Source organism: Choloepus didactylus, chromosome 21, assembly GCF_015220235.1.
Source record: "Choloepus didactylus isolate mChoDid1 chromosome 21, mChoDid1.pri, whole genome shotgun sequence".
Lineage (NCBI taxonomy): Eukaryota > Metazoa > Chordata > Mammalia > Pilosa > Megalonychidae > Choloepus > Choloepus didactylus.
In genome coordinates, this window is record NC_051327.1 from 8,226,169 (window position 1) to 8,250,331 (window position 24,163).

At 41.6% G+C, this 24,163-nt stretch overlaps 1 non-coding gene and 1 pseudogene across 1 annotated transcript; one reads left to right on the top strand and one right to left on the bottom strand.

Annotated features, from left to right (window-relative positions):
- Positions 1 to 24,163, bottom strand: part of LOC119518088 — a 59,031-nt pseudogene that overhangs the window by 9,265 nt on the left and 25,603 nt on the right.
- Positions 9,611 to 9,717, top strand: LOC119518331. The gene has a single exon (XR_005213721.1). It is a non-coding gene; the product is annotated as a U6 spliceosomal RNA (small nuclear RNA).

Consider the following 24,163-nt stretch of genomic DNA (forward strand, 5'->3'; position numbering starts at 1 on the left):
CTACTTGATATATGTAGTGTAACATGAATTTCATTTCTCTAACATGTAACAGATTTTAAAAACTCCTCTATTCTGAAATGGTTAATTTCAAACTTTCTGAAGGTACTCTCCTCTGAGCCCCATTACCAACACATGACTGTCACTGCAACATGGCTTTACTGACACATTGGTGTTAAAAGGCAGTGACAGAGCCAAAAGGAGTGAACCGAAGCTATTTATATACACTGTAGCACTACACTGACAATCCAAAGGAACACGCCATCTGCATTCTATGTTGCTGCAACCTACTGAACTGTGGGTTTGCAATTTCAAAATTCAGAATGTCATGCCCAGCTCCACTTTAGGGAGCTCCCACAGCAGCTACTTTTGCTTCCCTGCCTTCAGAATTCTGATGCTGAAGTTAACATATGAGGACATCCTTGTGTAGTGATGGCGGCATGGCAATAGGGCATGCTAGAGCACCATATATTTTTATGTATTTATTTTTTCAAGCTGTGTGGCCTCCCCCCAACTCTTTCCCTTTGCAACTTATCAACCCGGCCCTTAGACTCTCACACCCACACAATAATCTCAGCAGGCAAGGAAGAAAAGCAAAAGCAAATGCACTTTAGGAAAAGAACAGGAAACTGACACTGAAATGGCCATTACTGGGTATTTCAATTTTACCTGTGGTTTCAGCTTCTGTTCCAAGTGCACGCAATGAATGCAGCCTGATTACCTTAATTCAGTGATATTGGTAACGATCACAATGACAGGAAGGACTTAAAAGATTGCCCCGAACAGAAGAGTCATGGAGATGGAGATACGGAAAATTTCCACTGAGCATAACACACAAAAGGAGTAACAGAGAGATGCCCGGGGATCCATTTTCTGGGACAAGGTAGATGGTGAAAGAACTGAATTCCCTTAGTGACTAACTGTAGGGGTGATGAGTTAGTCTTTTCCTGGTCTTTTAGCATTTTGGTTCGCAGTTCTATGGGAGGTTAAAAGAAGAGCTGAGATATATAATGACCACACAGACAGTTTAGCGCTGATTTGACTTAGTAAAGAGAAAAAAAAAAAGTCTCAGAAATGAATAAGGATTAAATAAATTAATAAAATAAGTTGATCTTCAGGGCAAAATACCAAAGACTTGTCCTTAAATAAGAAGAAGCATGAGCATAATGAAAGGAGTCTTTCTAGTTTCATTACTGACTGCTCAGAGGAAGCAGATTTTCTGCCTTTGATGATTATGGCCATTGTTCCAGTTTGCTAAAGCTGCTGAAATACAATATATCTACCAGAAAGGGATTGGCTTTTACAATGGAGGTTAATTAGTTCACAAATATACAGTTGTAAGGCCATGAAAATGTACCAATTAAGGCATCAACAGGACGGTACCTTCTCTGAAGAAAGGCTGATGGCATCTGGGGTTCCTCTGTTACATGGGAAGGCAGGTGCTGGGCCTCTCCCGGGGTTAGCATCTGGTTTCCATGGCTTTCTCCAAAACGTCTCTGGGCTTCTGTCTTAGCTTCTCTCTTAATTTCTCCCAGGGGCAAACCCTGGATTACATATTTTAGCTTCTCTCAGCTCTCTTCAAAATATCTCCACCTTTTATCCTCTTATAGAGGCCTCCAGCAAGGGAATTATAACCCACCTTGAATGGGCAGGGTCACATCTCCATGGATATAACCTAATCAAAAGCTCCCACCCACAATAGGTCTGCCCCCACAAGACTGGATTAAAAGAACATGGCCTTTTATGGGATATATAATAGATTCAAACCAGCACAGCCATTTTAAGTTTAGGGAAGGCTCCTGGTTTAGGGGAAGTGTGGGTCAGACAAAAGTCAAGGGTTTACAATACTCCAAGTTTTCAATATGATGAAAAGTGACCAATGGACGATGAGCAAAGGGCTGGGATATCAGATGGGTGCCACTGGTTTTGGGGGCATGTAGAGGAAGGCTGGAGCATCACCAGACTGTGTGCTCTTTTTTTCAGCAATTATCAGAAAAGCATCATTAGCCATAATAAAGCATAACTATATATAACATGTCTTTCCTTTGGCCTGTATAGTCTGAGCACCAGAATTCCAACTGCAATTGTCAAATGAAATTCACTTGTTCCAGGCTTCCCTCCATTGCAATATCTCAAGAAATTCTTAAAAGATGTTTAGAAGACTTTTAGCCGAGATTGAATAACTCGACTCAGTGGAATAGCCTATACTAAAGTTCACTTAAACAATAGGCACATACACACATACACGTGTGGGTATGTGAATGTATGCATAATTTTTACATGTATATGTAACATATACAAATATGTACTTCTGTGCATATACAAACTGGCAGTTTATGTGGATTTGTATGTATACCTATGGCTAACTGAAAATGATAATATAGTGAGCTTCTGGAATCTACCTCCAATACTTCCTCAGTAAGAAATGAAGAAACCCATGGACATAGCTATAGGAAAGGTTTCATTCCAGATCCAGTTTTATCTGCCATTCCGATAGGTGCCTTGTGTCTGCACCATTTGCTGCAAGATTCTGGGTCCCAATGCTGCAGCTCCTCTTTTTTTTTTTTACAAGTCTACACTGGAATGGTCATTTATTTGTATTGGCTTTGATATATCAAACAGTTGGGGTATGTTTTCCTTCCACATGTGATTCATTCATTCATTCATTCACTCACTCACCAAATGTTTATTGTGCCAGACATTGTTCTCTCAGGTTCTAAATATACAGTAGTGAACAAAAGTGATAAAAACAATCTCTGCCCTCATGGAGCTCACATTCTCGTGGTAGATAAGTAAACAGATAAGCAGGATGATGGCAGTATCAGGTAGCAATGCATGAAGCAGAGCAAAAGGGAATAGGGAGTTATGTATTTTATAGAGAGTGGGCAGGGAAAGATGCCATTTGAGGAGACCAGAAGGGACTGAGAGAGTGAGCCATGTCAATAGGAGTGTTCCAGGGGAGGAGCAGTGAACACAAGGTTCGCCAAGTGGATTTCTACAACTCTAGCTACAGTTGTTTGTAGTTTACTCCTCTACCTAGCAAAGGTGGGAAACATTAAAAAGATTTGTCTACCTCCACTGCTTGTACATTGCTGAATGCCCACGGATAGCTACCCAGAGAGGACCTGTCCACTTGGGCTCTGCTTTCTGTCCTCTGTTTCTCCCTCAACTTTGCTTTGGGAATAGGAGGGATTTTAGAGCTCCTGAAAGACTCACGGGAAGGGTCAATTTTCAAGCTTAGTACCACTTGAAAAAAATCATACTCACTATGCCTATTCTTGATTCGACTACACTTTCTATCTTGCTATACTAAATACTATCTCTGGAAACAGAAACTTATTCATTCCGTGGCTACCTCTGTTTGAGCTAAGCTCAATCTTAATTCTGTGAAACCTCAAAAATCTATTAACAGAAAATATGGCATCATATGTGGGCCACCTTACATATTACCACTTGTCAAAGAATAAAACGCTGAAAGCCAAATAAATAGAGAAAAAAATGGTCATGTTATCTAATTATCTGTGAAATTCATGGGGCAAGTTGGTTAAAAAATAAATTAACAACCATATGGTACCATCTTATGTATTAATTTTGCAAAAATTATAAAATAATGATGCAATCTAATAATGTCTTGCTTATAGTTTATTACACCTGTAGTTAAATAACTGGTGGTAGTGGAAAATGCTAAAAATCCTTTAATAAGCAATTTGATAGAGTTTCAAAAGCCACAAAAGTGTTCATTAACTTTGGCCCATTAATCTCATTTCTAGAAACTTATTCTAAAAGTATATGGAATTGTTTATTGAATCTTATTTATTATAGTGGGAAAAAATTGGAAGCAACCTAATTACTTAAGATCTTGGTAATGGTTAGGTAAAATTTAGTACATTGATCCAATGTGGTAGTCAAAGATTAAAAAGAAACATTGAGTATATGTAAAACTGAAACATAATTGATAAAGAGCATGCAAAAATATAACTATTATATGTAAAAATGTATCTAAATGGAGAAGAGTTAGCACAAAAATGGAAAAAATGAAAACTGCTTATTTGTTAGGAATGAGTGATACGTAAATATATTACTAATGTTAAGAATATACATTTAACATGTACATAAGAATATAATATATATTATCTATCAACTTATTTTTATTATTGCTCCAACATTTCTACAATTAAAAATATAATTTTAATGTTTTAGGCAATTAAATTACTGACCAAATCTGTGAAATTGTATTGGATGGTGATGTCCACTTTTTCTTAAATGTGTCATGCTATCTTTAAGATGATATCTATCTCATTTTATGTAAAGATTCCAGGGCTCCTAACTATATTAAATCACAATTTAAACATATTTTCTAATTTCTTCAAATTCAAGACTTTAATTCTTTTTAAAGCTCTATTTTAATTGGAATGTTGCTAAATCCATTGACAGTCTTACCAACCATTTTAACAGCCTTTTAATTTGTCATCTAGAAAATTATAACTCTTCATTAACTTTGAGAGACACAGCATTGCAGTTTTGATATATCATTCCTCATTTTATTAACAATCTACTTAATGAAATTCAGGCTTTGAGCAGACTATGGTGATAATGTAAGCACTTGCCCTGGATTTTTTTTTTTCTTTAACAAAATTAAGAATTTACTGATAAGCATAATAGAAGAACAAACATTCAATTCCTCAGGAGTGCAAGAAGTGAAAACCTAAAGGAAGAGATTTCTGAGCCCACATATGTATAATTTAATATTCCTACGAATCTCTTACAAAATGCACTGTCTCTTTACAACACTGTTTGCCACTCTAATGGAAATCTGAGAGGCTAAGTCAGTCATTCAGTATTTGTAAACATAACCCACTGGCCCAGGGATGGAGACTGACGTGATCTGGTAGAGAATCTTGGTGAGCATGAAAACAGCATCTAGTGCAAGAAGTAGGTGGGCCTATTGGGTAAGAACGATGCCCCATTTTGGAAAATGTGGATGTTCTTTACCCAAATGGGATTCACCTGTATTTGTGCATTTAAAGATAGCTGCTGTTCTCCCTCAGCAGATTATGAATAATATAGTATTAATTATGTGGAAATAAATATGACCAGATATATTCAAAGTCTATCAAGGCAGTGTAGAGCTGGAACTGAGTCTACATAAAGGCATAGATGGGGTTAGTGAGATCATCTGTGCCTCCCTTAGCCTCATTTTTGGGGTGACAACTAAGGTTTAAAGAGGCTGAGTGACTTCTCAAGGTCGCACGGTTAGTGGCAGTAAGTTAGGGTGCAGTTCGCAAGAGGGCAGCGTTGTCCTCTCACCAGCCTCTGCTTTGGAGGGTCCTGTCTTCAGGGGTCCAGACTTCAGTATGTGCCGGCTACTCAGCTGCTGAACCCTCCCAAAGCATCTCAGTTTATGCTGAATCACCGCGGCAGGTGTCATGCAAAATGAAAGAGATGGTTATGAAAGATAACTTCACAGGGTAACAGCATCTTCTCACATTTTTTTTTTCTTTTGTTCAGGTATATGTGGCAAATGTTGTAACATGCTCGGATTAATTTTCACAAAAGACTTATTTTTCCCATGGGAATCACTTATCGTTTCTTTTTTTTTTTTTTTTTTCTTTCTCGTATCATGACACTGCCCTCCCTAGGGATGATTTTCTGTATAGGTGGAAAGCTTCCCACAGCCACATACAAAATGAGACTGAAAAATCCAGCAAGCCCTGCCTTTATCTCTTGGCTTATTTTATTTTATTTCTGTGCTGGTCATCTGTATGCTTCTGAACACTGTGTAAAAGTTCCTTTTAAGATAAAATTTAAGTAATACTTTACAGTAAGGGCAAGGGGAGACATATAAGTAAACCAGATTACTACAGGGATTATAGCATTTATTATTCATTGTTCCAATGGTCATCCAGTTATAAGATATCACAACATCCAATCAGATCACTTGGATAAACTCTCTGAATAACATAACATACATTTAATATACATTATATCATTTTATATATATATATTCATGAACAAATATGTAAATTTATTTTAATGTGTTTACTGTGTTTATTATGATTAAAACACTTAATACGTGTATATGCAGTATGTGTACATTTATGCACTTATATGCACAATTTTTTTTCATTTGAGAAAATTTAAAGCTATATTCATGCTACAACTGAAAATTTTCTAGGATTTAGCAATTAAGATGCCATTGCAAAAAACCTGCTTCAGTTCAAGGATTCAAAGTAGGACACTTCATAGAGAAGAAAAGGCAAGGAATATACTCTTGCAAAGACTTTAAAATTTAAACATCCCCCATATAGATAAAGATTTAAATCCTTACAGGACAGGCTCTTACTAACCCCCCTAACTGGGCTCCAGAAAAATATGAAATAGGATACACTCATACAATTTAATACTGGTTTAAAAAAATCTCATTACAGCAAAATGACACATTATAGAATATTATGTGAGGCACTTACTGAATGCACAGCTGAAAAATTTAAGATATGATTTATAAGTAAAATTCAAATTTTCTCTAAAAATGGTTTTCATTTTTAGAGGCATGTCCTAAATATTTCAACCCATACTGAAGCTTCGCCCACTTGCTCTTCTTTTCCCTAGTACATTGACATAATTTAAAATACTCACAAATGTATTCTTGGGAAATGGATGACAAGCACAAGATTTATGTATAATGATGTTCATTGAATTATTATAACAAAAAATTCATGCAAACTGAAAGTCCATGAGAACAAAGATGCAATAGAAACTAATGTGTGATATACCAATAAGATCTAATACTACGCAGCTATATTTTAAAAACCATATTTATGAAGATATTTAAGAAAAGGGAAATGTTTATGAAATAATAAGTAAAAAGAGCATGATTCCAGTTATGGGGGTTAGTAAGAGCGTATACTGTAAGGATTTAAATCTTTATCTATATGGGGGATGTATAAATAACACATATACTATAATTCCACTTTGGAAAATGCATCACACATACAAACAACTAAAAGGCTAGAAAATGAATATATCAAAATGATAATAGCAATTGTTACTGGGAAGTAAAATGATGGGTTGTTTGTATTTTCTTCTCTATATGTTTGTTATTTTCAAACTTTTATAATGGGTATGGAATGAATTTATAACCAGGAAAAAAATCCAGTGCAAGTTATTTTAAAGACTCACTAAAGACTGACCCCACCCCACACCAATTATCCAAAACCTTGTCTAGTAACCTGCACCCCATTTTACTCCCCAGTGAAGCTTGGTATCCCCCCAACAATGGGCCTAGCTAACTGCTAAGGAACATTCCATCTTCCAAACTAGCTAGAAGGATGAAGACTTTGAGTACTGAGCATTGTATGTTAAATATTTATTGTAATTTTTAATAATGCAATTAATTTGACTTAAAGGATGCTTAATAAAATAAGAATAAACTGGGTTTAAACTAAGTCCCTAGCTGTCCAAGGTTCATTCAGGTCCCAAATTAACAATTATTTACATTTAGTATAAGCTAATCTACTGTTATAATTTTTATTAATGTCATCAATTTCTCTGATTTACTTCACACATTCAAGGGGAATCAGCAACACTAATTTTCCAGCCTATAATTTGTAGGTAACAACCAAGTCTGGTGAAAATCTTTTACATGAAATTAATTCTCTCTTCTTTTAGCTGTTGCAGGTTCAATCTTGATCAAATGAAATTCAAAACTTTTTTTTATAAAGTGCAAAACCTCCTACTCAGGAATCACGGCAACCGCATCAAATACGAGGCTAATTAATGGGTTCATTAAGTTTTCCCCCGAAATAAATACATGATATATGAGAGTAGAAAATGCTTCTTTTTCCTTTATTTTTTTTAAATGAGTACCAGGTGATAACATCAACAAACACAAACACTGCATACCCCAAGGAGGACTTTCTACAAATATTTTAAAGGCTCCTTTTGGTTCTGAATAAAGCATACCCTGGGACTGTCACAAGAGAATAAGTGGGGCTTTGAGAAGCCATAATCCAAATATGCTAAGAAAATGTAAGCAAAGAATTGCAAATAAAACTGCTTATATTCATGTAACTTGTTTGGTGACAGCCGTATAGCATAAGGAAAGCTGCTACAACTCATAACAGCGTCTTGTAATAAAACAGCTCTATGCATCCCTCTCAAACTGTTCAGTGCTCAAATCTCATCAGATGGCTGAGTAAGCATTACACTTTGGGACAGTAAATCTGTTTCCAATATGGTCTACATTCACAGATACATGCTTTAGTATTCATCCTAAGACACTTCCAGCTAAGTACTTATAAAGAAAGGGTAATCGTATATTTAAATATCGTGATGCTGTTTTCTCTGTCTATTTTAGTAATCTCATTCACACTAGAGCAAAACTAAATGGATCTCAGGAAACCGTTAGAAAACTCAACCCTGACCCACAACACAGAATCTGTACCTACAATGGTCTCCAGGAAGCCCTCCCCTCTGCCCTTATAATAGCCTGCGCTTCTCTCAGCCATGGAAGTGTTAGGAATATAGGATTGCATTCACTCCCCCCATGCTACTCATGGGTTACCAGAGAGCATGGGCTATGCCTTCTTCATATCACCATCTTCAGCTCCAAACAGAACCCGGCCCCAAGGATTTGTTGACTGAATGATCTCCTATAGCTTGAAGTCGCTAGCCTGGATTTGAGGTTCTGAATGCTTCCCACAAACCCTAGGTTTGAATGGTAGAGAGCATAAAATCAACAGTGGCAGAGGTTTTCAAGCTGTTTACAGACATCCATTTTTCTGAGGGTCCCTGCTGGTTGGGGCTTTAGAAAAGATTGCTTCTATCCGGTGTTAACCCACTGGGATCAGAGAGAGGGAAAATGACAGTCTTTGTTCTTTCCATTTTCCTTTGTGGTAATGCATCCACAGCAAGCTTGCCTCACTCAGTGTAGGGATACAAAGTAGGAGACTTGTTTGCGAAAAGAGAGAAGGAAGATTCTCTTAGAAATGTTTTCTTATTTTTTCTTAAATTTAATTATACCCCATATAGATAAAGATTCCCTTACAGAATTAGGTACATTCAGAACTCCAGGCAATTATAGTAATTATTAAGTGGCTAGGTTGGTCTTGGATGAGCCTGAGCTCTGAATAAGGAGGGAGCCACCCCTCCAGTGGTCTCTCTTCAAGGTAGTCTGTGTTCAAGGTTGTACTTATGGGTGTGGGTCCCCAGTGTAGAAGCTAGAGAGATGAGAACTGGTGAGCAATACAGTCTCAACTCCAAGCCTACCCCTGTGGCCTGCCTCATTGCTTAGCGAGAGAACACTGCTGATGGCTTACTTACATGTGAGATTTGGGCCACCAGTAATGCTGCTTCGGTGCCAAGAGATAAACAGGTCTCCAAGTTGGGAAGCAATGACCACATTTCTGGGTGGCCACAGAATGGCTCTGGTGGGCAGTGAAGTAGAAAGGGACACAGCACTCTCTGGTACCCGAAAGGCCCAATGGCTTTGGGGTCTCCTGGGCTGGGACAGAACACCCCACTGGAGGCCCGAGTCAACACGTGGACATGTTTGAGCCCATGTGATATTTGGGGATTTTCAAATAGTGTTGTGGCATTTAGAAAGTGATTTGCTGTGCTTGCTTTGGCAGCACATAAACTAAAATTGGAACGATACAGAGAAGATTAGCGTGGCCCCTGCGCAAGGATAACACGCAAATTCGTGAAGCGTTCCATATTTTTATTGTGAAAACTTTGTGGATTGCACTCCTTTTAACCAGTGTATGGGTGGATGAGTACAAGAATGGGGACAAAGACTGAATGACAATTAGGGTGGGATGGGGGGGATGATTTGGGTGTTCTTTTTTACTTTTATTTTTTATTCTTATTCCGATTCTTTCTGGTGCAAGGAAAATGTTCAAAAATAGATTGGGGTGATGAATGCGTAACTATATGATGGTACTGTGAACAGTTGATTGTACACCATGGATGATTGTATGGTATGTGAATATATCTCAATAAAATTGAATTTAATTTAAAAAAAAGTAATCTGCCATGATGATATTTTGGCGGTATAAACACTGTGTGCAAAGTCTTGTGTCATTAATGGACTTTACCCACAAAATAACACTTTACAATAGGTGCTATGACAATACTTATATGCTCTGGCCTAGAGATACTTGTCTAAGACTTGCCCAGGATTATGTGGCTTACTGTGATCAGGCTTAGGAGTGAAGCCATGTCTTTCTGTTTCAAATTCTGTGCTCTTACACTGATTTCCAGGAATTCAGGAAACCTGAGTTGCTGGAAAATCTGTGTAGGGGAATAAGTGAGGAAAGAGGCTAAGGTATAGAGATGGGTGTCTTGGGCTTCTCAGAGAGCTAGAACTCGGGCTTACTCTGATCTACCCTCTCTATACAGGAAACAGCAGGAGAGAGATGGGGATGAAGAGGTCAGGCAAGGATGGGTGAAGAAACAGCAAGGAGCTGGCAGTCATGGGCATGCAGATAATGGCCCACCCCGACTCTTAACACCAGTCAGGAGGTGAGAAGGGTCTTCCGTTGTTCACAGAAGGGGAAGAAGCTAGTACTAGCTGAGATAGATAGCAACAGGGAGGGGAGCTGAGCACCAAGGATCCAGTATTAAAATTGTACTCGCTGGGATACAGGAAAGCAAAGGAAAAGTTTCTAATGTGTGCCTCCTACTTTTCTATTCCTTTGTTAAAACATAAGCAAATAAATGGTACTTAAAGTAAAGCTCAACTCTGAATTTAGGGGAAGGAACAAATGAGCTTAACCAGCAGGTGATGTTTTTGAATGAACACTGCACTGGGAAGCAGAAATAGGGGTCTGGCTCCAAATTTATGAGTTTGTATAAACTGACCACCTCATAAACTCTATAAGCCTCTGTTTCCTCATCCGTCAAATGAGTGGCTGAATTAGAAGGTCCCTAAGGGCTGCCTGGTTCTGATATTCTGTGATGATGGCAGTTTTCAGAGAGTTTCCTTACCATCATCGTCCATGGTTTCCAAAGAAACAGCATCTGTCACATCAATGACACAGCATTTGTATCCCTCCCTTTATTTTTCTCCTCCTAAGGTGTTTTAATCCTGACAGTATAATAGAATAAATCACAGCCATCAGAGATGGGAGTGACACTGGCCACACACTTTAGAGATAAACAGTCAAAAATCACTCACCCATGCCGTCTCCTTTGCCCACAGCCTCTGCTATCTGACAACACTAAGCTTGAACTACTATTTCCATGTGGCTGCACACAGATCTGAGTACCAATATCACCCTCTGCATTGTCTTAATAGCTGTAATAATACTCTGCTTTCCAGAAGCCTGCCTGTCCAGACCAACTCAACATTTGGATTGATCTCTTCCCTCTAGCAAGTGTTAAAGGAAATGTTGTGGGTACATAGTCAGTCAACAAACATTTCCTAACGCCTACAAACAGCAGCTACTGGAGTCAGACTACTTAGGTTTGACTTCCTTTCAGCCTTTACATACAATTGCCTGCCCTTGGTCAAGTAGTTAGTCTCTCTAACACTTGGTTGTCCTTGGGCATAGTAGTGATTTTCAAGCACCAACACCAAAGAATATAGTGAGGCACATAGTACTTGTTCAATAAACATCAGCTATTAACATTAGTGTTAACAACTCTTGTCTCTGTATTCGACAAAAGAAGGAGAGTATTATATCAGAGCATTATGGTGTTGAGGAATTGGGGAGTAAGCACAAAGACATGGTTAACAGAATAATTGACCTGGGGGCTAAACAGGTCATGTAAATGGCTGATTTTCAAGAGGAGCTCTTAGTCACTTTTTGTTTTGTTTCCTAAATACTTGGCTTAGCTGGCCTCCCTGCATCTGTCTGCAAAAGCTACTTGTGAACAAGAAGCTGTGATATCCCATACAACCAGGGATGGGTATGTTTGGGCGTGAAAGAGGATTTTCTAGTCTTAAAAAAAATTTTTAAGAAAGATTCTTCTCTCTTATGAATAAAAGCTGTGATATACCTGGTTAATCACCTTTCAAAAGCCAAATATTGAGGAGAAAGACATGATTATGTAACTACGTGTTGAAGGCACAGGAGTTGAAGCTAGTGGAGGACACCTGGTTTGAGATAAAAGTACAGAAGCCGTGGCCTCACTGTTCTGCTCCAGAAGGCAAGGATTATGGGAAAGAGCCATGATCGGAAGGAAATGTGCTTTCATCGTTCTCCCCAAAACGTCATATGTGTAACTATTATCCAGTCCAAACAAGGAGGAGGCTTACTGCCTTCAGTGTATGAATGAACTGAGAGTCTCCAAACCTCTGTCACAAACACCTGAACCTCTCCACAATATGAGATGCTGTTTTCTGGAGTAAACCCTAGGTGGTTTTTACCTGCTCTCCCTGCTTCTGCTCTTAACCCTTCAGGTCTGTTTCCAATTGAAAAGTCAGGGACTGCTTTTTTTTCCATGCATGTCTTTATGTTATTACTCATCTACCCATACACTGGATAAAGGAGGTGTCAGTCCCAAGGTTTTTACAATCAAACAGTCAAAAGACAAAAGTTATACACTTACACAATCATTATCAAAGATCAGGGCTACCGTATTGCAGTTCAACATTATCAGGGATTTCCTTCTGGCTACTGGAATACACTAGAAACCAAAACAAAATATCTATATAATAAGTCAGTAGTCATAATTGTTTGTTAAATCCTAACTTCTCCATTACAACTCCCCCCTCTCATTTGATCATTCTCTCAGTCTTCAGGGATATCCAGGCAATGACCATTCTAACTTCTTAGTGCTGAAAAGGGATGTCAATATAATTGGGTAGAGGAATGAAACTGGTTGATGTTCTCTGAGTTTCAGGGCTTATCTGACATAGAAACAGTCTGGAGGCGTTAAATTTCTGAAAAAATAAACATGGTAAGTAAATCTTTTATAGAGTCTTAGATATGGCCCAGGTTATTCTTTAGGATTTTTCAGGAATACTGTTGGTTGAGGGGTGATATACGGTGGCAAATTGCAATATCTGGCTGAAACTTGCATAAAAGTAACCTCCAGAATGACCTCTTGACTCTTTGAAATCTCTTAGCCACTGAAACTTTATTTTGTTACCTTTCTTTTCCCACTTTTGGTCAGGAAGGCATTCTTAATCTCACAATACCAGGGCCAGGCTTGTCCATAGGAGTCATGTCCCATGTTGTCAGCGAGACTTACAACCTTGGAAGTCATGTCCCACATAGGAGGGAAGGTAGTGAATTTATTTGCCAGGTTCACTTGAGAGAGGCTACATCTGAACAACAAAAGAGGTTCCCTGAGGGTGACTCTTAGGCATAAGTATAAGTAGCCTTAGCTTCACCATTACAGAAATAAGACTTATAAGGGCAAGCCTCTGGAGAGGAACTTCTTTTTAACGTAAATGATATGTTGTGCTCCAGGTGAAAATCCTGCAATGGATTCCTGCTGCTCCCTGAGCTCTGATTATCTCTGATTTCTTTACCTCATATTTTTTTTTCATTTTCAAAATGGGAGTGACAATAAATTGATACATATAAGGTATCAATTGAAGAATGCTTGACACTTCATACTCAATGGAAAATGTTGTTATCATTAAACAAAACTCTATGAAAGTCCTTTGAGCACAAAACTATTTTTTTTAATTTTAAGGAGGTCCAATTTATCTACTTTTTCTTTGGTTGCTAGTAGTTTGGGTGTAAAGTCTAAGAAAGCACTGCCTAACACAAGATCCTGAAGATGGTTCCATATATTTTCTCTTATGGGTTTTACAGCCCTGGATCTCATATCTAGGTATTTGCTCCATTTTGTCTTCATTTTTCTATATGGAGTGAGATGGGGGTCCTCTTTCATTCTTTTGCACATGGATATCCAGTTCTCCCAGAACCATCTGTTGTTGAGACTATCCCAACTGAGTGGACTTGGAAGTCTTGCCAAAATCAATTGGCCATAGATATGAGGCATAGATATTAGGTACTCTCAATTTGAGTCCATTGGTTGCTATATCTATCCTTGTGCCAGTGCCATGCTGTTTTGACCACTGTAGCTTTAAAATATGCTTTAAAGTCAGGAAGGGTGAGTCCTCCAACTTTCCACTGTAGCTTTAAAATATGCTTTAAAGTCAGGAAGGGTGAGTCCTCCAACTTTCTTCCTCTTTTTCAAGATGTTTTTGGCTATTCAGGGCCCCTTACTTTTCCAAATAAATTTGATAATTGGCCTTTCAATTTCTGTAAAGTAGGCTGTTGGAATTTTTATTTGGATTGTGTCAAGAAAGTGAAAAGACAACCTGCTCAATGAGAGAAAATATTTGGAAGGCACATATCCAATAAAAGTAACATCCAGGACATATAAAGAAATCCTACAGCTCAACAATAAAAAGACAACTCAATTTAAAAATGGGCAAAAGACTCGTATTGATATTTCTCCAAAGAGGATATACAAATGGCTAAAAAGCACATGAAAAAGATGCTCAACATCACTGGCTATTAGGGAAATGCAATCAAAACCACAATGGGATATTATTTCACACCCACTAGAAAGGTTACTATTTAAAAAAAATAAAATTACAAATGTTGGAGAGGATGTGAGAAAGGGGAACATTCAAGCAGGTGGGAATGTAAAGTGGTGCAGCCACTGTGTAAGACAGTTAGGTAGTTCCTCAGAAAGTGAAATACAGAATTACCATATTATCTGGCAATCCCGCTACTAGGTATATATCCAAAAGAATTGAAAGCAGGGACTGAAACATACATTTGCACACTGATGTTCATAGTGGCATTATTCACAATTGCCAAAAGAAAGAAGCTACCCAAGTGTCCATCAACCAATGAATGCATAAACAAAATGTGATATATACATATAATGCAATATTATTCAGCTGTAAAAAAGGAATGAAGTCCTGATGAATGTGACAATGTGGATGGTCCTTGTGCCAGTTTGAATGTACTGTGTCCCCCAAACGCCATTATCTTTGATGTAGTCTTGTGGGGCAGACGTTTTGGTGCTGATTATATTTGTTTGGAATGTGCCCCACCCAGCTGTGGGTGATGACTCTGATGAGATATTCCCATGGAGGCATGGCCCCACCCATTCAGGGTGGGCCTTGATCAGTGGAGCCATATAAATGTGCTGACTCAAAGAGAAGGAACTCAGTGCAGCTGTGAGTGACATTTTGAAGAGAAGCAAGCTTGCTAGAGAGGAACGTCCTGGGAGAAAGCCATTTTGAAACCAGAACTTTGGAGCAGACGCCAGCCACGTGCCTTCCCAGCTAACAGAGGTTTTCCGGATGCCATTGGCCATCCTCCAGTGAAGGTACCTGATTACTGATGTGCTACCTTGGACACTTTATGGCCTTAAGACTGTAACTATATAGCCAAATAAACCCCCTTTTTATAAAAGCCAATCCATCTCTGGTGTTTTGCATTCCACAGCATTAGCAAACTAGAACAGTCCTTGAGAACATTATGCTGGGTGAAATAAGCTAGACACAAAAGGACAAATATCATATGATCTCCCCAATATGAACTAATTATAATAAGCAAACTCAGGGAGTTAGAATCGAGAATACAGGTTACCAGGGGATAGTATGGGGGTAGAGAATGTGGAGCTGATGCTTAATTTGTACAGAATTTCTATTTAGTTCAATTGTAAAAGTTTGGGAATGGATAGTGATGCTGGTAGCACCTTGTTGTGAGTATAATTAACAGTGCTGACTTATGTTTGTGAATGTGGTTGAAAGGGGAAGTTTTGGGTCATGTATGTTCCTAGACGGAAAGTTAGAAGATAAAACATGTGACTGCATAACACAGTGAACACTGTTGTGGACACTGGACTATGATTAATAGTACAGATATGAGAACATTCTTTTCACGAATTATAACAAATGTATGGCACTATTACAAGATGTTAATAATAGAAGGGTATATAGGAAAAATATATCTAATGCAAACTATGAACTACAGTTAACAGTAATATGTTTTCTTTTTTAATGCAATTTTATTGAGATATATTCACACACCATTCAATCCATCCAAAGTATACAATGAACGGCTCACAGTATCATCACATAGTTGTGCATTCATCACCAAAAGTAATATTTTAATAGTCTTTCATCAATTGTAACAAATTGAAGCAAAGTGTCAACAATAGAGGGGTATATGGGAACACTGTGTTTTTTACATGATTTTTCTGTAAAACTACAACTTCTCTAATTAAAAAAATAATAATACAATTTTTAAAAAAGTATATGGGAATCAATTTAGCAGTCTTCACTCTTTCCAGCATTCCTTTAGCAAAAAGAGAAAAAAAGTTATTTTAATGTTTTAAGGAAAGAAAGGATTGAAAAACAATAGTAGTTGACCCACAGTTTTAATTCCTTGGGCTAAAAATGTTTAAATGACATTTTTGAAGTGGTTGGAGCAAAAGGCCCACGTTCAGAGAATATTCATGGTTTCTACAAAATTAATAGATGGTACAGAATCAAAATATAAGAATAGAAAGCTATTCTAAATTTACTCACTGAAACAGAATTTTAGAGTGTAAACACATCTCTACTACCTCCATATTATGAAATGGGTTGTTGAGTCTATAAACCACAAGGAGGTCAGTGGCTCCCTGGGGGCTCCAGCATCCCACCCTCCACTTTTCCTCCACACTGCCATCCTATCACTGCTCCACAGGCAAATCTCACCAGCCACTTCCCTGAACAAGAACAGGCTCATCTTCATTCAGAAAATGGCCAAACTACTCGGCACCACACAGAAAGCCCTCGGCGAGCAGCCGTCATTTAACCAAACCATTTCCATCTCACATCTTACTCTCTGGTTTCTGTGGTCCACACTGGCTCTACTCTTCACCCCCAACCGGCTCTAATCATGCCTCCTGTAGTGACTCATTCTCTTCCCCTCTGTCAGATTGAAAAAAAAAAAAACAAGTATCTTTATTTGCTTGGCAAATCACTCACGATTTAAGACCCAGTCATTATTTATCAAAAGCTTCCCTAGGATCCCAGGTTAGGAGTATTCCGAAAGCACCCTCGGCAATAAGCCATAATGGTTGAAAGCACAGAATCTCAAGGGACCCTGAAAAGGGAATGATGCCTCAGTTTCCTCATCTGTAAAATGGGGAAAATGAGGTATCTGTCTTGTAGGGCTATGAAGATGAAATGATTTCATAAACACAGAGTGCTTAAATAGAAACTAACATACAGTAAATGCTATATTTATTTTAAACTATCTTTATTATTCTCATATGCTTATCTCAATCTTATTGTGTCACATTAAAAACCTCTGTCTCCCACAAGATTGAAAAATTGAAAAGAACTATAATTTATTCACCTTGAACCTCCAAATAACAGGCATGGAGAAATGCTTGGTGAACTAAAATTAGCTGTTTTTGGATTAGTGGAGAAAGCAGGGAAGGCATATCCTAACTAGAGATCTCATTCACCAAATTATGAATTTACAATCTGATTCAATCTCTCTGACAGCCCTTACTGGATACAAAGTCCTTCTCTAGATTCTTTCACAATCTTCTTATTTCCACTTGAACACCAACCAGCAATTCCTCCAACATACCTAACGTGATGGTTCAACTTATCTGTCAACTTAGCTATGTTATGGTGTCTAGTTGTTGGGTCAAACACTGGCCTGGTTGTTACTGTGGAGATATTTTGTAGATGGCATTGGAATCTTAAGCAAAGGAGATTGCTGTCCATAATGCGGGTGGGCCTCACCCAATCAGTCTTAACCGCAGGAACTAAGAGTTCCAGAGATTAGAGTTTCTGTCTCAAGACCAGTATTAATTCATGCTGGGTCCTGCCAGCTTCAGGACCCAGGACTCCAACATCACCTTTACCAGAGTTTCTAGCCTTCAGCCTGTCCTATTCTTGCCAGACCCCATGGTCATGTGAGCCAATTCCTTATAATCAATCTCTTAATGTATGCATATACATACGTATATCCTATTGGTTCTGTCTCTCTGGAAAACCCTGGCTGATACACCTGGATATCTAAGTTACCAGCTTACAGCAGGTCAGATGGAAATTTAGAAGCAATCAGTCATAAGGAAGGAGAAATGATAGCTTTTAGATGGCACTGCAATGACAGGCTAACTCAGAGAGAAGACAAGCAAAAACTAAACCTGGGAGTTCAGGGTAATCTGGCATGAGGTGAAAAACCTTATTCCTTGAACTTAACTCACCATGTAAATAAGGAAAAATCATGTCCATACTTGGTTTTACAGAGGGGGAATGAGAGGGTAAAATCCTTTAGGTCAACCTAATTTTTACAAATGTCCACCAATATGTTTTTCATTTTAATACTACTAATAAAAATTCTATGCCAGAAGATGTTTTCTGTTCATTTCTTCCCTGCCCCAGTCCCTTTATAAAAAGTGCTGGATCCCTACCATAGTGTACTGAATACTTCTTATTCTGGTAAGGACAGAAAGCAAATGGTTTACAGTATCAAACCACCACATGATTGAACATTTTCTGACTAATCACCTCCTGAAATGTAAACCGAGGTTAAACAAAAATAAGTTGTTGGCACAGATATTAATTCTCTCTTGAACAGCTCTGCGATGAAGCCTTCTGAGTTTCCTAAAAAGAGTTGGTAAGGCAATCTTGTCAAAGTGTTCTGAGATCAGAGGCTGAAATCTCCGCTGTGGAAAGCCGCCTCCCGAATCGGGCCTAGCGTATGCGCTGCAGCCTGCTCTAGAGTTACCCCCGCCCATCGAGTGAGCCAAGATGGCGCCTGCATCCTGTTTCCGCATAGTGACGCATGTATCCGCCACCCGCTCCTACCAATCGAAATCCTGTATACGCGATACTAGCCTAGAAGCTTATTGGTTGTTAATTGTGTATAAAAGGTCTTACCCGGACGGGGTAGGGTGAGACAGCCCACAAGGAGCCGTGCCTGACGGCCACATCGAGGCTGCTCTCCCACGAGGCGCCGTGCCCCGTGTGGGAACCAGTAACACAGAATGTTCATCTAGCTGTAGTAAAGGGCTTGCTTTCACAACTGCCGTGTGGTTCGAGTCGTGATTCATGACCAGGTTAGTTCGCGCAGTCTGCATCTCTCTCTCTCCTTCCCTGTTTCCCCTCGCCGGCCGGGAACCGGGGACCGAGCGGGGCAGCGCCGGACAAGTGGTGGCCCGTACGGGGACGCTCCTCCTCCTGCCTCGCTCTCGACGGTCCCTCTGTGAGGAGAGCAGCGCTGCGCGTCGAGCTTACGGCGGACTTCCCGCGCCTGATCAACGCGAGAAGGTGAGTGCGTCTTATTACATGATAGTTAGGGCCCGTGGGTTTTCAGGTGACCCCGGGGGACTCGGAAGAGCTCTCCGAGTGACTGAAGTATAGTGCCGACTGCAATCATGGGGCAGTCCGGAAGTTCACCTCTCTTAGCTCCCTTAAAGAACCTTTTGAAACAACGGGGTATCTCGGTCAGGAAAAGCTCCCTTCAGCGTTTTCTTGATGATGTTGATACTTTTGCCCCTTGGTTTGCCTGCACCGGCAGCCTTAGCCTACCCTCTTGGATGAAGCTCGGTCGCGACATAGACCGAGCGCGCCAGACGGGCGTGTGTATGGACCCGATTCTAGTACCCATATGGGAGACCGTCCGTGCGGTCCTTGAACTAGAATCGGCTACCGGCCTAAGCCCGTCCTCTGTCTTGCAAGAAGCACGGTGCGCGCTCCAAGAAACCCAGTCAGTTTCGTCAGCGGACGGCTCCTGTAAGGGCAAACCGCCGGAGTCCAGTGACTCTGACTCAGAGTCAGATAGCGATACTGACGAGAAGGCGGAAGCATCCCCGCTAATTGAGTGGGAGGAGCCTCCCGCCACACCCGTGCGGCCTTCCGCCCCGCCAATGTCTACCGCTGCACCCCCAGGGACACCCCAGCTCCCAACTGACGCCTTGGGCGGTCCCACCAAAGGACCTCGCCGAGAGCTCCCTCTAGTGGCCATGCCCAGTAAATGTAATTATCCTTTGCTGCCAGACCCGGAAACCCCGATGGGTCGGTCAGGGGAGGGGCAATCTTTGCCGTACCCCCCGCCCGAGTATACAGGCCCTCAGGACCCTTTGCCATTAGGTAGTGGTGGGAGACATTTCTGGAGATGGAACCCTTTCACAACATTTAGACCTTTTGGCATGCTGGGTGGCTACCAGCCACTTGAGCCGCAGCCAGTCTCAGAAATGTACCCGGTTATTATCAATCCCCAAGGTGGCAATCGGCACGAATCATATGATTACAAACTATTGAGGGAATTGAGGCAGGCCGTCCATCAGTATGGCCCCAATGCCCCTTATACCTTGAACATGATCGAGAACCTCTCTGCTCTAAATCATACACCCGCAGATATTTTTCAGCTAGCCCGTGCTTGCTTGCCGTCAGGCCGATTCATAGATTGGAAAGCATGGTTTGAGGAGTTAGCTGAAGAGCAGGCCGCAAGGAATGCGGCGGGGAGACGTGGCGGGTGGAATGCTGACATGCTGTTGGGGAGAGGCGCCCATGCCCAGAACCAAACGGGTTTCCCACAAGAGGTCTATGCCCAGATCTTCCGCTGTTTTGTGGGTGCCTGGAAAAAGCTAACAGGTGAGGGAGAGGCTCAGGCCTCACTCAGCAATATACACCAAGGCCCCACAGAACCATTTGCGGATTTTGTAGCCAGGATGCAAACCGCAGCTGAGAGAATCTTCTCAGATCCAGGAGTAGCAGAGACTGTGGTTAAGCAAATGATTTTTGAGCAGTGCAACAAGGAGTGCAAAGTTATCCTGGCACAAAACAGAGCAAAAAATTTGACAGAGTGGGTCAGGCTCTGTAGAGATGCTGGCAGCCCTTTAACTAATGCAGGTCTAGCTGCCATGCTAGCCAGCTCCCTACAGGTGGCTACAAAAAGCCCGAGAACCTTAGGGGCAAAGTCTAACGGGTGCTATGGCTGTGGCCAATCAGGGCACTTTAAGAGAGATTGTCCCAATAGACGTCAACCCCCTGCCACTCAACGGTTTGGCGAACCAGGTGCAGCAACCAGGCCGTGTGGCCGTTGCCACAAAGGCCCCCACCGCGCAGAAGACTGTAAATCGGTTTTCGATGCGCAGGGTAGACGCCTCTCTGGCCGCCCCGAGCAGATTCCAAAAAACGGGAAGAGGGGGTCCGCCCTTTCGACGGACCCCCTTGCATGCCATTCGACAACACAGGATCCGATCAAATTCGTGCGTCCCCCGGCTCAGCAGGACTGGACCTCTGTGCCACCTCCAGACTCGTACTAACCTCCTCCATGGGTGTCCAGTTAGTAGGGACCTCCTTCAAGGGGCCCTTACCGGCTGGTACTGTAGGGCTCATATTGGGAAGAGCATCCACGGCCCTGAAAGGATTAACAGTTATACCAGGACTTGTAGATTCAGATTTCACAGGCCGTGCCCAAGTTATGGTTCAATCTCAGCGGGGCACCTTAGTCATTGCAGAAGGTGATAAGCTGGCGCAGCTCCTGCTCTTACCCAGCTTACATGCAGTCTTTCCAAGCAGAATCAGACAGAGAGGGGAAAAAGGGTTCGGATCCAGTGGAGCGATTTTTGAGGGACTCCATATGTCCCTGGAGTCTCGACCTATGCTAACCATTAAGGTGCAAGGCAGATCTTTCTTGGGCCTGCTCGATACAGGGGCCGATCGGTCTATCATAAGACAACAAGAATGGCCCCCCACCTGGCCAACGAGCAGGGCGGAAGAGCCCATTAGAGGAATAGGCCAAATTTCAGCGCCCATGCTCAGTGCAGCTGCCCTTCATTGGGCCGATGAAGAAGGACACCAAGGCAGTTTCCAGCCTTATGTATTAGCCCTGCCTGTGTCTTTGTGGGGAAGAGACATTCTGACCCAAATGGACGTTACTTTAATTAGCGGCTACTCCCCAACCTCTAAGCGACTGCTAAAAGAAATGGGGTATACCCCCGGCAAGGGTTTAGGAGCTTCACTGCACGGACGTGCGGAGCCTATACAAGCTGCCCCCAAGTCTGACAGACGAGGCTTGGGTTTTTCATAGGGGCCACTGAGGAGAGATTCCCACCCACACCTATAAAACTAAAATGGAAAACCGAGGCTCCGGTGTGGGTGCCTCAGTGGCCCTTGCCACAGGAAAAACTTGCAGCGTTGCACGCCCTAGTATCAGAACAACTAGAAAAGGGCCATATCGCCCCTTCCACGTCACCGTGGAACACCCCTATATTCGTAATAAAAAAGAAATCTGGTAAATGGAGACTGCTACATGATCTAAGAGCTATTAACGATTGCATGGAGCCTTTAGGGCCCGTTCAGATGGGACTGCCCCTCCTCTCGGCATTACCGGAGCACTGGTCGATTTTCATCATAGATCTGAAAGATTGCTTCTTTTCTATTCCGCTCCACCCTGAAGACACCCCTAAGTTTGCCTTTACTGTGCCCTCTAGTAATCAAGAGGAGCCCTGTCAACGCTTTGAATGGACAGTCCTGCCCCAAGGCATGGCTAATAGTCCTACCATGTGCCAGCTGTATGTCGCTGCGAAGCTAGCTAGCACTCGGCAGCAGTTCCCTCAAGTGAAAATCATCCATTATATGGATGACATTCTCTTAGCCCATAGAGACACAGATCTTCTTAAAACAGTTTTGTCACATTTAGTCCTTAGTCTTAGAGAAGCTAACCTAGAGATTGCCCCTGAAAAAATCCAAATGACTGACATTACCACTTTCCTGGGGGCGAAAGTCGCACCCACTCATGTTTCCCCCCAAAAGGTGTCTCTCAGGCTAGACAATATACACACTCTCAATGATCTACAAAAACTCATGGGGGATATCAATTGGATCCGTCCATACCTAAAAATACCCAATGTCAAACTAACACCTTTGTTCGACCTGTTGAAGGGGGATTCTAATATAAACTCACCTCGAAGCTTCACTCCAGAGGCAAGGCGAGCACTATGCCAGGTGGAACAGGCGCTCAGTGGCGCTGCATTGAAGAGAATAGACCCTGATGAGCCTTTTGAAGCCTGCGTGCTGCCGACAGAATTACAGCCCACTGCGGTACTGTGGCAGCGGGGGCCGCTGCTCTGGGTCCACCCTGGAGTTTCCCCCAAAAAAGTCCTAGAGCACTATCCTACAGCGGTTGCAGACTTGGCCCTAGAATGCATTAAAAGGGCTGTGCAGCATTTCGGTCAGCAGCCCAAAAATCTCAGGGTGCCTTATTCTTCCCAGCAGCTTGAGATACTCACCGGATGCATAGATCAATGGGCCATTCTCCGGTGTACATTTCTTGGTCCCATTAACAATCAGTCCCCAAAAGCTCGACTGTCTGTAGCCTTGCTCACATATAATTTTTTAAACGAAAATTCACAAGGAATGACACCTGCCCTGCAACACACCACCCCGAGTCCTCCGCATAGAGGTCTAGTCCGTTGGAAGGATGTCCTGTCGGGGCAGTGGAAAGGCCCTGACCCGGTGCTCAGCTGGGCCAGAGGCTCTGTTTGTGTTTTTCCCCAGGAACCAGGACGTCAACCAGTGTGGGTTCCGGAAAGACTGGTGAGAACCGTGACATCACCTGAAGAAGCCAAGGAACAGCTGTCAGAAACGCCAACGAATATACAACCTGAACCATTAGACCAAGCCTCCGACCCTGCTGATGATGGCGACGACCGACAAGACGATAATAGTAGGACTGACCACCCCGCGGTTGCCCAAAAAGAGGATCGGTAACTCTGTTCTTTGCTCTCCTATAGCAATCCTTCTAATCTGCCTTTTTCTTTTAGTGGAACTATATTTCCTCCACAAGCTTCAATGAGTCCTTCCCCCTCACCAATGACACACTGATCCTCTCTTTTGCTAACCTCTCTGTCAAGGTTGTCAACACCACAGTTGCGGCGAATGCTACTTGTGAAACTGGTAATGGCGAGTTAAGTAAGGGAGTCTTGCTTGAATTTCTTAACGTTACAGGGAAGAGCCGCCAGTCTTGTGAAGGGATCTTGAGTAAAAAGGAGACTCAAAGGTGCCTTTTCCTTCCGGGGTTTGCTCCTACAGTCTGCAACCGTTCCAAAGACCCGGATGCCTCGCCGCCCCGCTATCCTAGTGTATCGCCCAAGTTATGTCTGGCTCCCCGTCAAGGCAACCGACTGGGTTGGCCCTGTTTCTCAAGTTGTTTCACTTAACAATATC